Genomic DNA, 16,220 nt, shown 5'->3' on the forward strand with positions numbered 1-16,220 from the left:
TCCTTTTTTCTAGGAATCTGAAACAAGTAAAAAGGAAAAGAACCTATAGTAATGAAAACAAACTGAAAAAAAATTCACCCTTAACTAGCCTGCTGAACCAAACTTAAAAGGTGTAATTCTGACAGGAAATAGCCTTTGTTATGCTGTCATTATGGTGATGCTTAAACAAAGTGCTGATTGCATGGCTCTGTATTAGAAGTATCAGTGTGCACTCACTATGTGTGTGTAAGCATCATTATGGCTAAGAGGAAAACCTATTTCCATCAGCTGTAAACAAATTACTGATATAGAAGGTCGTTACTAAGTATAGCAGGAATATTTTTACTTTGTTGAACTTCCACAGAGAAACCAACATGATCCAGTAGAAGCCTAATCTATATTGTGAATTAGTAATTGACAAGAAACCAAATACTTTACAACATTGAGAATTTACTCTGAAAATTATTTTTTGAACACACAACAATACAAAAATATATAATGTGCATCTCAAACTTGCCACTTCAGTGCTATTTATTCTGCTCTAAAACTGCCTTAGGTAGAATCATAGATTTCTCTGTGGTAAGGTAGAGACAGAAAAGCAGACTGGATTGTTATTCTATCCAAGTAACATGAAAATCAGTTTTAATAGGAGGTCTTCCAAAGAAGCCTAATTATGAGCATGTAGGGATCACCTCTACTATTTCTTTCGAGCAATCTACTTTCCATATTTTTCCCTCAATCAGCTGCACAGGGTTACCTACAGAGCTAGCAGCAGGTAGCAAAAAATTGACAAGATGAAGAATGCATTTGCTAACAGGGAATTTACATACCCATAGCTCATATATCATCACAGCTTACCCAGACTTTAATGACTTCTCTGAACTGACAAGATGAGGATGCTCACACTCTGAGGGACTAATCAGAAGCAGCAAAATGCTCCAGTGACCACAACTCAACTGAAAGTTGCATAAGTGGTTATCTTGCCTTAAAGACAAATGGTGGGTTTAGCTTAGTTTTTCCCAATTATAACACCCACTGAACAAGCCCTGTTAAGAAGGCAACGAATATACAAGGAATTAAAATTAAAAAAAAAAAAGTAATATTTGTGTAAAAGAGTTATTGAGTCTATACAGAGGGATTAAGTATTACACAGAACTAAATATTATGTAGAAAAGTCCTGCTGCTGCATTCATCCACCTGTAATAACAAGAGATCATTATACAAGATGGAAATTTCTGTGATACAACATAATGTGACAGGCTACTTATCAACAAATCTTTCTAGGCTCAAAATTGAATGAGGACAGTTCATTCTTGCTGTATCAGTTGAATGTATCAAGTGCTGAAAATTATATCCTTATTTCTCCAAAATTAAAGTACTGCTATAATTAAGAAGAGAATAAAAAGTATGTCAGGCTATAAGAGGTTGCTAAAAATACATTAAGAAAAAAGATATTACTTTCAAGGTAAGTAACTACTCTGTAGATCAGTCTGCTTGGGAGAAAATTATTTGAGCATGGCTTAAAAAGCAGGACTCACAAACTGTGAGACCAAGAGTCATGAAACTACACAGAGGACAAGAAATTCCTGCTAAGGGTTTATATCCACTAAGTATAGTATCTCTTTAGCAAAATCATCATTTTCTCTTTGATCTGCCCTACTGAGAAATGCAGGAACTTTTAAGTCACCAAATCTTTATGGGGCACAGAAATGGACAGGCAATTTTTGGCTGAACTCAATTTCAGAGGGCATATAGACTAAACCCATTGAGATGTTTCTTGAACAGACAACAGTGCAAATTACAGGTGCGGTTCAGAAGTGACATATGGCCTTTTATTATTTCCACAAATACGCAGCAACTGCAACAATAAATCTTTAAAAGACATTGCTAACTCTGTATGAGGTCTTAGACATACTGAAGTTTATAAATCTGAATGATTTGATTGAAAGAAATATAGCACTGCTCTAATCTCCAACCCACAAATTACTTTCCATTGAAGCAATATAGTGATTTCTTTTTCCAGAACTATAAAAACTTATGAATAATAAATCACATTAAAATCTTAGAAATATTAAAGCTTTTTTTCCCCTTCCTTCTTATGCATAAAGAAACAATATCAAATGCTGTCCCTCTTACCTAGGAGAACAATATTTATCTGCCAAAGAACACTTATTTAATCATTATGGACTTAAAAAGGGAAAGAAACTAAGGAGAGAAAGAAGGGAAAAATCCAGGCTGATGAAAAAATTGAGAAGTGGGTAGAGTGAATAGTTCAAAGTTACATTCTCACCACTCTGCCCACTTTAATGGGTTTAAGTTTTGTTAATACTGAATAGATTCAGTTTTTATTCACGTTTCCCTAAACAAACTGGTCTAGTGATGTTGCAAAAACAATTCTTAAGTCATCTACTAGAGTTTGAGGGCTATCCTGCAGTGGCAACATGGATGTGAGGTACTTTCCTCCTGTGAATGTGTAATTCACTTGGACAACAAATGCTGAGATGCCAGAAAAAAAAATCCTTCTGAACATGAGGGATGAAGAGATGCTCACATATCATTCTGCAATATGAAAACATTTTTGCAATAACTTAAAAATTTGAAGTGCATTAGAGAATGATATACAGAAAACACACAGTCACTGCATGTACTGTACTATATAAGATACATTTAAATACATTAGCCAATAAAGAAATAATAAAATACCTATAGTGATCCCCACCAGCATAATTCACAGACTACTCAGTATTTTCATTCTTTTGATCAGTTATCTATTTAACAATAAAGCAACAGTCATTCCCATAAAAATAAAAAACAAAAAAACCAAAAAACCTCACAAAAAACAGAACCTTCAGAGAAAATCAGAGAAGTCAATATCTTCTTGTGTATTTATGAAACAGACAGATTTGACAACTTACTCTTATATAAGTATATGATGTTACGATGTTTGCATTTGATAATGCTTTTCATAGTTTTTTTAAAAATAATTTTACACTAATAATCCTGAAGAAACATATTTAATTGCACTAATTATTTGCATGGTTAAGTGTATGTAGAGTCTTTTCCCATCACATTTAATTTTCTGTTAAGTGAACAAATGCCAGTTGCACATGTACTAATGACACAGATCCTCTTCTAAGGACTCTATGAAGTCAGTGGTGTTTTAAGCAGCCTGTTAGTGCTGACATATTCAGTGGAGATACTCAGTTATAGCCTACAACCAACACACAAATATTGGAGCAAGTCATCCTCAGGACATCCACAACCTTGGCTGGAAGAATTACTATGTCTCCATGTGCTACCAGACACAGCAGGAATAAGCCAAGAAGAAAGTAGAGTCTCTCAGGGAGAAAAAAAAGCCATTTTTGGACACTTAATAATTCAGCTCCAAGTTGAGCTGTACAGGATACAACCCTAATGGTCATGGCTTTTGTCTGCAGGACCTAAGGCAGCACTACCCTATGCACAGTGCGGGTAGAAACATTCAAAGTAACAACTGAACAAGGGTTATGTTTACCAACCTTTTTAAAACTAAATTTTGAGGAAAAATATGTCAAAATGACATACAAACAAGGAAATTCTTCATTTCTAATTTATGCAGTTTACATTGCATATGGGTGGGATGCCAGGAACTAATAAGAAGGAAAGAACCCATGCATTTCTCAAGAGTCTGAGACTGGGACACCTGTGATAGAGAGAATTTTGGAGTTCACTAAAGTGTTGCATTGACAGCACTCCTGAAAATGACAAATACACTTCCCTAACAGAGGATGTATAAAATACTATAGTGAACAACACTGGAACAGAGTCAAAGAAAATATGTATGTTGTAAGACTATCAGTGTACAAATGAACAGCTATATCCATGGACTATTGAATTCTTTACACTTTAAAGAACCACATGTAGCTAAATACCCAAAACCATCCACAGATGCTGCAATATTAGTCCCTATACATAACAATCTCTGAAATATCAATTTCTTCTTCCTGTTACAATACATTATTGAGGCCTTAAAATAAAAAAAAAATAAATCATTTTTTTAAATTTCCATATGATAAAAGTTTACCTGAAAAGAATGAAGTTGACCATACGTAGGTCATGCATAAAAATGCTACAAATGTTTAGTCAGGACAGAATACCACATATAGTAGTACAGAACAGAGTACTACATATAGAATACTACAATACTACAAGAATCCATATCATCTGCTATTAGAAGAACATAAAAGTAGGGCTAAGTATCATAAAGAGACAAACTGGTCTGAAAAACAAAACCTGAAAAAGACAGATGGGAAGACAAAAGTGTGTGAAGGATAACTAACTAAAGGATGGACAAAAAAAACACATAATCAGGTGTCTGCTATATAATGAATACAGAAAGTAAAAGGGCAACACCTGTTAGGCAGTCTGGCATCTATAAAGTTTTACAACTAGCAAGAAGCCAGGAGAAAAACGGGGCCCTTGAAATTACTGGGACTGCATCTGGTGATGACTTGGTACTTCACATGCAAGGCACTGCTTAAGACTGCATTTCATACTTCTAATTTGCTATGCATAGGTATAGGCAGATGTCTTGTAATGTTTTTAAATACATCTGAAAAAGCAAGGAATTAACTTCCTTTGAACTGGGAGAAACCTGTGTGTAGATCACCTCACACACCTAAAAACCCATCAGATACTTACCTATAGAGTCCTAACAGCTTGGAAAACCAATCATCCATGGTAACTATCTTCCAGCAAGAGTACCAGCAAATAGTCTTTAGAACTTCACAAAGGGATGCTGAGCAAGAGTATAGAAAGGTCTGCAAAGGGAGTGAGATACCTGCAGTAGTTAATCAGCTACTTAATTACTGAGGTGATGATTGCTGCGTTTGTTTGTGTGTCCTGTAACTTAGGACAGCTGATGAAAATGTTATTCACTAATAAATCATTATGTATTACTCATCATATATTATTTATACTTTCAGCTCCCACTGAATTCTAGTTTACGGCCTCAAAAATTGCTGTCATAGCTTATGTCTTACTGGAAAAATAACTGGCATTAGCAGTGACCAGTGGTAGGTGAAGATGTCCTGCTATCCCTACACAGATGCAGAGCTGTGACTGCCAGCTCATGAGTGCTACAAGGCAGTCACCTGTGCCTCTTCCCCCTGCCAAAATCTATTCAGGTCTGCTGCATACAGCTGCCTGCACAATGATGGGCTTAAGGGAGAAAGGGGGTGATTTCCAAGTTCCACTTCTAGATTTCCCTAACCAGTGATATGAAAATACATGGGGAGTTTTCCTAGTCACACAGAATTGAGAAGGACCATGTGGATCATTGAGCTTGAACACACACTAGTGCTATACAGTAGCACAAAAAGCCTGTCTTTCTCCTACACACAAAAAGACACAAAACAGTAAGCAATGATTTTTGATAGACTTAAGTCCTAGAACAAAAGACCAAGAACCAGAAACCATAGTATGTGCCAGAGGAAGAAAACAGAAAAATACAACCATTTAGAAAAATCTTCCAAAATATTTTAAAAGGATTATGGAAATGATGCTGCCAGCCCTGCTATATTCCATTTTAGCTCTCCATTTTGTACTAAATCTGTTTTCAGCTCTAATAGCTGAAGTCTGTCATGCTGTTGTACATATTGATAACTCCTGTCTTACAGTGTATATTGATATCAACCTAGAGTTGGCAAGACTACTTCTATAGCACATACGGCTTGGATACTGTTATTTTATAATAATGAAAAGGAAAAACAGCAAATACCCTTTTGTACTGGCACACCTTGTTATCCATTAAGCCATTTTTATGAAATGTGCTTTTCAAGAATGTCCTATCACACACTTAAGAAAGAAAGAGACACTGACACACTTCAGGACTTTTAAGACAGAAAAAGAGAAACAGAGTAGCAGTAAAGCAGTACTAAGAGGATACATCAACAAGAGGCGGAAAGCCTTAAAAAAGAATCTATGATCTGTAAGACGTAAGGATGCACTGGTTTGTTAAACATTTTGAGATTCCTGTTTCAGTGTTCTCTGTTCCTTCAAGCTTCATCAATGGAGTCCAATCTGTGATCCTTGGACTTTGAGTAGACTGTTCAGCCTAGTAAGATGAAAATCCCAATTTTTCAACATTTGATATAATATTACTAATACTTAGGAAAAAAGCTTCATCCCTTAATATAATGCCTTCAGTGTCAAAGAAAAATGATGGAAGAGGCGTGAAAAGGCGAGAAGAAAACTGTCTAACACCGGAAAGACTAGAAGGTAATTTATGCAATCAACTCATCAATATGAGCAAGTATTTGAATTTTCCTTTCCTTGAAGAAAGGAAATATACCATTCCAACATACTAATGGCATAGGTAAAACATTCAGGAATCCTCAGGAGTTATGCATATTATGTACAAAATGAGGTTGGACAGAGTGTACAAACTGGAGGTACTAAACCATTATTACAAATCAGCTTCAGTTGCATATCAGAATAGATGTCTGGCAGTCATGGATTCTGATTGCTTCAAGGGGAATATGAGCCAGGTGGTATTTGAAAGTATACACAGAATTAAAGATTTTTTGTATCCCACAAAATTACCTGGTATAGATCAAGAATTAGTATTTCAATAAATATCCATAGTCTTGTGCTCCCAGCTAAGTGACAACAGTTCCCTATGCATGTATTCAGGTTATACATGCCAACATGCTGTGCTGACTCCAGGGAGTAAATACTGTGATATTGAACTGCTGTTCATTTATACTATTAAAGATTATTTGAAAAGACTATCTCTATATCTTTGCTGCAGAGTCCTTGTAATACTTTCCCTACATTGCATGAGCACATCTGATGATGGATATCATCCATGTATAGTTATCTTGTTTTCAAACCATTGAATTAAGTATTATTCACATACAAATTTCTATATGCATATTGCTCAATTATAGATGAAGAAATTACATTCCCTACACACACACTGTCATTTGTAAAGTAGTAACATAAAATTTAGAGACCAACATTTAAGCTTTTGCAGAAGTTAACTGTATTTTTTACTTTATTTGTTTTGTATAATTACTATGCATTTCCTCAAAACATTAACAAGAGACAACTTATTCTCCAACATGAATGATAAATACAATGTATGTGACTGTATCACCTCATGATTAATAGGGTCTTTTTTATTCATGAAGTCAGATGTCAGACTCAGTTGAAAAATGTGTATCATCTTATATGTATTTATTCCAAAGCCTACTAAAATTGCTTTCCACTGCTACAGATGGATACAATAACAACCACTTTTCACTGTTTTTTGAATTAACACAAGATGTATGTCAGATGATGGCCTTAAACTTCCTGAGTTGAAAATTTCATTTAAAACTTGACAAATACACTGGATGCTAGAATACCACAGTATTAACAATTCACATGAAATCTACTACCTCTTCTAACTACACTCCTCAAAAAAAATCCTTAAAGCTTGGCCTTCTGTTGCCGGGAAGGAAAAATTGTACAATTCTTCTTTGTTTTCCTATCATATTTTTATTTTTTTTAAAGATCTTTTAATTTAAGACCAGTACACTATTTTCCTTTATTACTTACTGCAAAATTAATTAATAATAACTACTGGAAGTACTGTCATTGCTATTCTTCTGTAAATTTCTGAGAATATTCGCCCTTCATTCTGGAAAAATTTAGGATATGCCCATGATCAGTTCCCCATCAAAATAGAGTACCTCATTTTCCTTCCAAGTTATATAACAATAAATGAGTTTTACAGTAACATTTCAATTAAAAATTGCCTAAAAATTAAGGTGAGCTGTTAATAGATGTATCACAGTATCTTCTGCATACGTGCTGGTTTTTATTGTAAGCCATTGTTCTGGTTCATAAATCACCAACTACAACTCAGCTCATTTCTCAAATAAATAACAGGGTACAACAGCCACAAAATCAGGAAACTTGAAGAGAAAAGTGAAGTTATACATTAGTGAATCACAGTTTATGTATTTTCACCATTCAAGCCCTGAATTAAGTATTTGGTATTTCTGGCACAGTTCTATACAGATATAGCACCAGACTGAAACAGCCTGTGTTTTCTCCTGATTTTCCTATTTTAAAAAGCATGAAGGAATCCTTAAAAAATAAAAAAAAAGGCGGAAAATATCTGAAAACTTGAAAGCTTTGTTTTTGTTCTCCACTTTTTCCCCCATCATCTCTTCCGTCTAATGATATTCCAAACAACGATGTTAAGTGCTCTGAAAGTCATCTCGCCTTTTCATGCTCGTATCATTTCCACAATATCAAAAAATGTGACAAATGCAATTACACCTGAAAGAAATAAACCATCTCTTCTTGCAGAGGCTAAAAGAATAATAAAACATGATTTGTACTAGTACTGAGCTAATTACAGTGACACCTCTCCTATGCTACAGTTCTGTTAGTGTCAGTGCTCACATTACAAACCCCTCATTCCAGGTGCTCTAGGTTAGTTAGCTACTCTTACAAGAGGGCACAGTTTTTAATGGCTTCATTAGTGACACTTGCATAAAAATGGCTTGAATTTTAAATTACTGTTAAATTTTGTAACTCCCTTGTCTGCTACATGGTGTAAATCACAAACAACTTGTAACTAAAGCAAAACAATTCAGGAAGACAAAACCCATCCAAAAGGTGATTTATATGCTTGGACTTAAAAGCTTATTTTTTCAAAGCTTAGAGACAATAGTTGCTGTATATAATAATCACCTTCACTACCTTCCCACCCAGATTATATTAGGGCTTTCTGGGAAAAAAAAAAAAAAAAAAAAAAAAAAGGTTTCCATTAAAGACATATCTAAATACTATAATGAGTAAGAAGAGAGTTTCATAAACAGCAAATATCAGGTGATGTTTTGGCAATAAAGCCACGAAACATCAGTGTTTTAAGTTTCATAAGTGAACAAATTTATCTAGAAAAATATGCTGTGATTTCTGGTATCTGTTAAAGTACGAACTAGTTCAGAAAATTCACATTACTCTGCTTGGGTCACACAGGCTCTGGAGAAGGCTGCTTGTATATCTTGTTGCTGTAATTGGCCTTCTATGCGAGGAGACACACATGACTCATGGGGACATGTAATTCCCAAGCCTTTCATAGGGAATCAAGGCAAGGTGATCATCTACCTTGTACAGTCTTTTTCCCTAGTAACTACTGACCTCAAAGCTTGACTTCAACTCAGTTTGAAAGAGGAGGCTGTTTCAAAGACAAGTAAGATCTTTGATGATTAGAGAACACATAGAGCTGGATAGCAGAACTGAGTTCAAAGTAAGGCAAAGGCTGTGCCTTATGCTCATGCCATAAGTGGTCTGAAAATCCAGAGAAGACAAAATTTTTGTCATTATATCCATCAGCAAAACATCAAATCAGAGCTCACAGCTAAGCAAAAGACATAGATGTGCTCATCAGGCTTCTTTAGCTCTGAAGTTCAAGGAACTGCTTGTGTACTTAGGTACCACCAAAATCTGAATTGTTCTATGATGAGCTCTATTACCTCCTGTCTAGTTATTAGGTCTATTGCAAAAGGATTAAGGCAGAGTATTATTTCTTGTGTTAATATTTTACACGCAATTTAAAAAAATTAGATGAGAGTTATTATAAATTACATTAATGACTACTTTGAAGTGACCTTGTAATACTGCTTGAACAGAGGAAAAAGCCTGAAGAGCTGCAAAGATTTCATCTTCAGCTTCAAGAGGTAAAAACATACTTCAGGAGTGTTTCTATAAGGCAAAACAATACATCTGCTTTCAAGAACTGGTAAGTCCACAAAGATTCTGCAAAATGTTTGATCAGTTTAGGGTGGAATAATGGAGGCATATGAAAAAATGACCAGCAACTACCTGCTGCAGTAATTTTGAAGCATCCAATGTGCATTTTTTCCTTTAAATATTGGATCTTTTTACAATGTTTGAAAGTAAGCAAATATTTATTTTAATAGCAACTTTAACAAGCTTCCAAAACATTCTTTAAACCCCACTATTTAGCTTAAAGTTATCAGTTTACTGTTCTTTCATTCTCTGCTAACACACAACAAGACTGCAACATAAAGAAATAGCATGACATTTATACTGCACTATATTTCCTTATTAAAAACATTACTGTTATTATTAAAAATATGTATATTAAATCATACTACAACTAAAATAAATAAAATCTCACATCCTATATGATAGCAGCATTTCAAAGAAATGCTTAAGAAGCAACACAGATAAGTGGAAGTGGGGTAGATTCTATTTCTATCATAAATCACCAACAGACTTGCTTGCAGAACTCCCCTCAGTTCCAAAAACAGATTCCTTTGAAAATATTGAAGTTGTACTGATGATACTGAAGACAAATTTTTGCCCTCAAATTATCCATTAATACTAAGAGCAGAGAAAGAAACAATGCTGCTGTAGTTGCCAAGAAAACCCTAAATATTTTTGGGTGGAGGCTGAGCACATGTCCACAATCAATCATACACGACAGTAAACTGACAGTAAACTGAAATCATGCTCCTGATTAGAGCTGTTGGTTTAAGCAGGATGAATTTCTGCCTACTCTCACATTTATTTTATTAAAGCATTATTTTCTTGCCCCCTCAAATAGGAATAATAAAGAAGAACATAGAGAAATATAAAAGTTTTGGTGGATTAGAAACCACGAGTCATGACTAGCATTCCCAATAGGGAATGACTAGGACTTTTCTGTATTTCACACAGTTGCTACCAGCTACCAACTTTCTCCTGCTCATATTTTCATTTGTCCCATTTTCTACTAATGTTGTGTTTTCTAGACTGTCAGCTCCATGGAGAAAGACCAGTGTCATTATTAAGTGTATTGAGTACAAAGGGTGTCTCTACCTTTTGGCATTTGAGTGCTCTGAAATATGAAATATGGTAAATTCTAACTTCTCTAAAAGTCGGTCTTGAAATATGGAAGGCAATATTGCATTCCACTATAACAGCACTGAGTAAATTCCAGTAAACCACTAAGCAGCAATTTAGTGTCCTTGCTTGTAATTTCAAGAATGAGTTTAAGGAAGAAAACACTAAAGGATGAAGGCTGAACTATTTATTTTCATGCATAAATAAAGGGAAGATACCCTGTGAGACATCTTTCACGATCATGCAATCAAAGGTGGGGAAAGAAGCCCTAATGTTGGAAGTATTTTTTTGTGCTACTTGTTTTTAACTATGTTAATGCTTTTTAAATTACAATGCTAAAGATTTATACAGCCATGGATAGTTAAATGAAACAGAAAGGCAAATCACTAAATTTTATCTGGAATAAACTCTATTCTCTGCAGTCAGGAACAATTTTATGAAACAACTTTTAAAGAGGTCCATACAGAGCAGCATTTCTCAGCATGACAAAGAAGGTAGTTAATGCTGTGGGAGCTGATTTCAACAGCAGCATTATGAAAACAAATAAAGCATTAATGAAAATGGGGACAGAAATTGGTTTATATAATAAAAGCTATTTCCTGTAGCCATTCAAGAGATCTGCAAGATTGGCATCAGCCCTCAGAAGCATTAGACTCAGGGTTCATTTCCTGAACTCACCTGGAAAAGCTAAGCAGAGAGATGGATGAAAGATCAGGTCCTACGCAAGTCAGGGGGAAAAAAACTTGTGTAATATTTTTTCATGTATTTTACTGAAAGTACAGGTAAAAGTATTTGTCTGGATTTTCCAAATGCCTGTTGTCATTAAATGGAACAGAAGATTCATAATCTATTTTGGCTCTTGAGTACAACAGGAAATACTGCACTGAATAGCAGAATTGCACCACTTGCAAGAAAATTTTGGAGAAATAGAATGAGATTTTGAGGTTTAAGAGGTTTTGCCTTTTCTCTCAGCTTAAGTACAGGAAGTTAACTACTTTTCCAACTTTTCTCTCTTCAAGCCTTCAGATATTTGATTTCACTTTTCAGAATTAGTTGGACAGTTTATACGGAAGTGATTTAAAGAAAATATCTTGGTTACAGCTATTTATTTGAAGCAAAAACGTCTACAACACTGAAAAATTATAATTTTAATTTTGAAATATTTCTGCTAGTCTATTTGAAATGTAATTAATGATCAAAATGGAAACTATACATTAATTTGGTAAGAAGTAGAAATGAGATATTAGAAAACTCAAAAGATCCTTCTTCTAATATCTGAGTACTTAGTAGGGGCTGGTCTTTCACCACGGAATAATTTTTATTCAAGTATCTTTTCATTAGATTTTTATGAACCTTAAGTACTAAAACACTTTATATAAATTTTCTGAAATAATTTCAATTTAATGAAAAAAATCAAATAGTAATAAATTACTGATTAAACACAGTATCTAAAGAAGTTTTTGCCTCTATTTTTGGTGTTGTGTAGATCAGGGATTCTGAGTGACAATGACATCTGAATATGAGAATTAAATCAACTAAAAAGGAATTTCGAAATTTACCCACACATTTATAAAGCAATTATTATAAAGCAATGTATTTATAAGCATTATTTTGTTACAAAGATGAATGTTCAGTTATTTCATTAAGACCAGGGGTAGAAATGTTTCAAGATATATGAGAAAGCATTCTTTATTTATACAACTATTTGCAGGATCAATTTCAGTACAACACACACTATATTGTAGATTAATAATATTCTGGCTTCCAGTGTTCAGGCTTGTCTTTAAAAAACTCAGTTGAAATACAGAACCAGATTTAGTTTGGCATCAGTCTAAATTCTAGTCTCTTGCCAAGTATAAAGGCTTTTCTTGTCTTACACAGGAGAAGAAAAATACTGGCAGGGCAAGTAAAAATCTCCATTCTGTAGTTAGATACTTAGCTCCTTTTCCTCTTATAAAAGTGTTGGAATTTTTTTAGTCTCCTGGATCTACAGGATTAGGGACATATCAAATGTTCCTTCTGCCTTATGCAACAACAAGGTACTTCTTTCATTAAAACACAGAGATCTAGAACTCATGGCTACTCATTCACCTCACTAACAGCCCAGGTCCCACTTCCCTTAGAAATTTTCTGTTTTCTTGCCATTCACTTTAATGGACAAGTTAGTATATCTTATTCTTCCTATCTTACTTAAAAGTGAACTAAACACACAAATCACCTGCAGATCATTAATATGACAACAGTTGCTTTGAAAGCACAATAGCAACCACCAGATTTGAGAGAAAGAAAACATGAAAGAATGAGAATGCTAAATAAAAATCATATTACTTGTCTGACTTAGATATTAAAGACAGAATAACAACAGAAAAGTTCACCCTTCACAATGAATTCTTTAGCACTGCTAAGTTTGTCTAAGTTATTTGCTTAAAGTCATGAGTTTATGAGGCATAAAACAATATAATAATATTTGGCAGTGAATCTTTAAAACAGTAACAGATGTTGTGCTAATTTGGGCTGGGGTAGAGATCACTTTCTTCGAAGTCTGTGTGGGCTATGTTTTGGAATGTTGATAAAATACAGATGTTTTTGATATTCTGAGCAGCATTTACAGTGTTAAGGATTTCCTGCTCCTCATCCCACCTGAACTGTGAGGAGGCTGGCAATTCACAAGGAACTGGGAGGAGACACAGCTGACCTCAAATACCAGTGGGATATCCCAAACCATACAGCATCATGCACAGCAGATAAAGGTGGAAGAAGTAAGAGACATTTGGAGTGATAGCATTTGTCTTCCCCAGTCACCATTAAACATGATGCAGCCCTTGCTCTCTGGAGATGGCTGAACACCTGCCTACTCATGGGAAGTAGTGAAGACATTCCTGATTTTGCTTTGTGTCCGTGCACAACTTTTGCTTTAGCTATTAAAGTCTCTTGTCTCAACCACTGTCACTATTCCATCTCTTCCATCCCACTGCTGTAGGAGTGATTAAGTATCTGCATGGGGCTTGGTTGCTGGCTGGGGTCAAACCAAGATAGAGGCACTGCAATCTTTAAGACTTTTATACACATACTGTTTAGTTTTGACTTGTCAGCTATTTCATATATCTGCACTCAGAGAAAGCAAAATAAATTAACAAACTGAACCATTCCTTAATGGCTGAAACCCAGCTAAGCTGAAGCCAGGGTAATGGGGGCAGCATTTCACCAAAGTCAGCAACATTTTAACTTACCATGTGTACTGGACAGGTACGGAAACAAAAACTTCCTATTTTACGTGCAACATAAAGCTGAGGCTTTAAACAAGCTCTCAAATTCTTAAACTGTGCAAAGGAAAAAATTTGCAAAGCCCAATTCAGATGCTCCCTAATCAAGTTATCACAGAAAAAGGTAGGAACTACAGAAAACAACAGAAGCCAAACTACAGGTGAATAAATGGCAAAAATCTGCAATGCCAAGCAACTGACAAAGTTTCACATCAAGCATCTAAACTGTCACTTCTCTTTTTCAGCAACAAGGTAATTTTGAATTTTTTTCTTTCTTTCTTTTTTTTAATAACCCACTCTTTTTCCATATCTGATGTATTTGAAATGCATTCAAACTGATGTGTGCTGAAGTCTTTTTAAACAAACCCTGAGGTATTTTCCCAAAAGTTTTAGTTGGAATTCACATATCATAAAAGTAAAAAAAAAAAAAAAAAAAAAAAAAGGCATTATGGGACAGAAAGGAGGATTAACAAAGACATTGCATCACTGTTTCAAGAGGAATTTAGACTGCATTAAAAATATCTTCAGCATAGTGGAGTGTGTGCAAATGAGATGCTGTTTTTACCTAGGCTGCTGGTACATAGGATAATTAATCTCAGAAAAGATCATTGCTGAAGTATCCACTAACACCCAGTCTCTATTTCAGATCCTTGTTTTAGAGCAGAGATAAGAGGCCTGTGTCCTTACCAGAGCTGGTAACATAAGACAGCTGTTGCTAATCACAGCCTTTCATATTCTTTTCCTGTTATCTCCACCAGACTGTGGACACTTGAGTAGAGACAATTTCATAATACTTATTTTGCAACTTCAAGAGCTATCCAGGCACTAGAAACCTTTTTGTTAACTTTTGCTCAAACCTTAAAATGTTGCTGCTGACTCTACAACAGTCATTGAAGTTTAGCCTACAGACCACAATAAATTTTTAAACCAAAGGTTCCCTTGCAGCAATTTGTATTTTTACATGAAGTTACAGTAAGTGCAAATGTCTTCCAAGAGCTGCCCTCATTCCTAAACAGAGAGCCTTTAAACTGTTATTTTGGAAGGCTTTTAAATGGGCAGATTTTTTTTACAAAATTTTATACACTTGGACACTTTCTGCAGATTTACAGAACCCTGCTTACCCAGTGCTGCCCAAAAAAGCTTAACAGCAAACAATGAATGAATGATTTAAAATTATGTTCTTTCAAATATAAATTACTCTTAAGTGAAATCATATGGTAAGTGTTTATAAATACAAGTCTGATCAACTGTTCTTAACATATTCTACCAAATATATAAAACTAATCATCTTTTAATTATTTTCTACATTTTTCATTATTTATAAAGCAATAGTTCCATGCCAAGCACAGAATATTGCTAGCAAATCAACTACAGAAACCTTGCAAGAGATTACTACTGAATAAGTATTTCATTTTCATCATACTGATTTCTTTTGCTCCACAACTCAAAAGCTGTAAAAAATGCCTAATATCTTTTACTATTCATTAAGATGACAAGTTCATTAAAGTAAATGAAGATAATTTAATCATATTCAGGTGCTATATTGGATAGATAATAGGGTTTTGTCTTTTAAATAGTTTGTCTTTTATTATACTGTCTTCATCAAACAGTATTCTGAATGATTATCACACTGCTGCTAAGAAATTATAGCACTATTACATCCTGACTAAGAGCTTCAGGTCACCTACAGCATTTACACAAAATACCACAAATCAAGGCAAAGCACCTCAGGCTATGCAGCAAGAAAGTAATTCCTTATAGCACTGTATGTGTTTCTAAAGTCTTTACCATTTGGGTTATTACCTCAGCTTTATATTCACTACTCAGGAGGTAAGTGTCAGCTGGAATCATTGAGTCTCAATTTTGTTACACCTTTGATTTTGCTTGATGAGCTTTTTACCAATTGTAATTTATTGCTCTGACTAAAGTAGAAAGCAAAAACCTCAGAGTGTAATCAAGGCTGATGGTGAACCAAATACCATGTGATAATAAACCAGCAAGCAAGGAAAAAATACTCTGGAGACAAATTGAGATGTTTATCATTTCAGTATGAATACTATTAGAATAACTGTTTATGTAAAATAAAAAACC

At 34.6% G+C, this 16,220-nt stretch overlaps 1 protein-coding gene across 1 annotated transcript in view; it reads right to left on the reverse strand.

Moving 5' to 3' along the window:
* The window catches only part of KHDRBS2 (KH RNA binding domain containing, signal transduction associated 2), a 330,971-nt gene that overhangs the window by 251,166 nt on the left and 63,585 nt on the right, over positions 1–16,220 (reverse strand). The window lies entirely within an intron of this gene.

This window comes from Oenanthe melanoleuca, chromosome 3 (assembly GCF_029582105.1).
Source record: "Oenanthe melanoleuca isolate GR-GAL-2019-014 chromosome 3, OMel1.0, whole genome shotgun sequence".
Lineage (NCBI taxonomy): Eukaryota > Metazoa > Chordata > Aves > Passeriformes > Muscicapidae > Oenanthe > Oenanthe melanoleuca.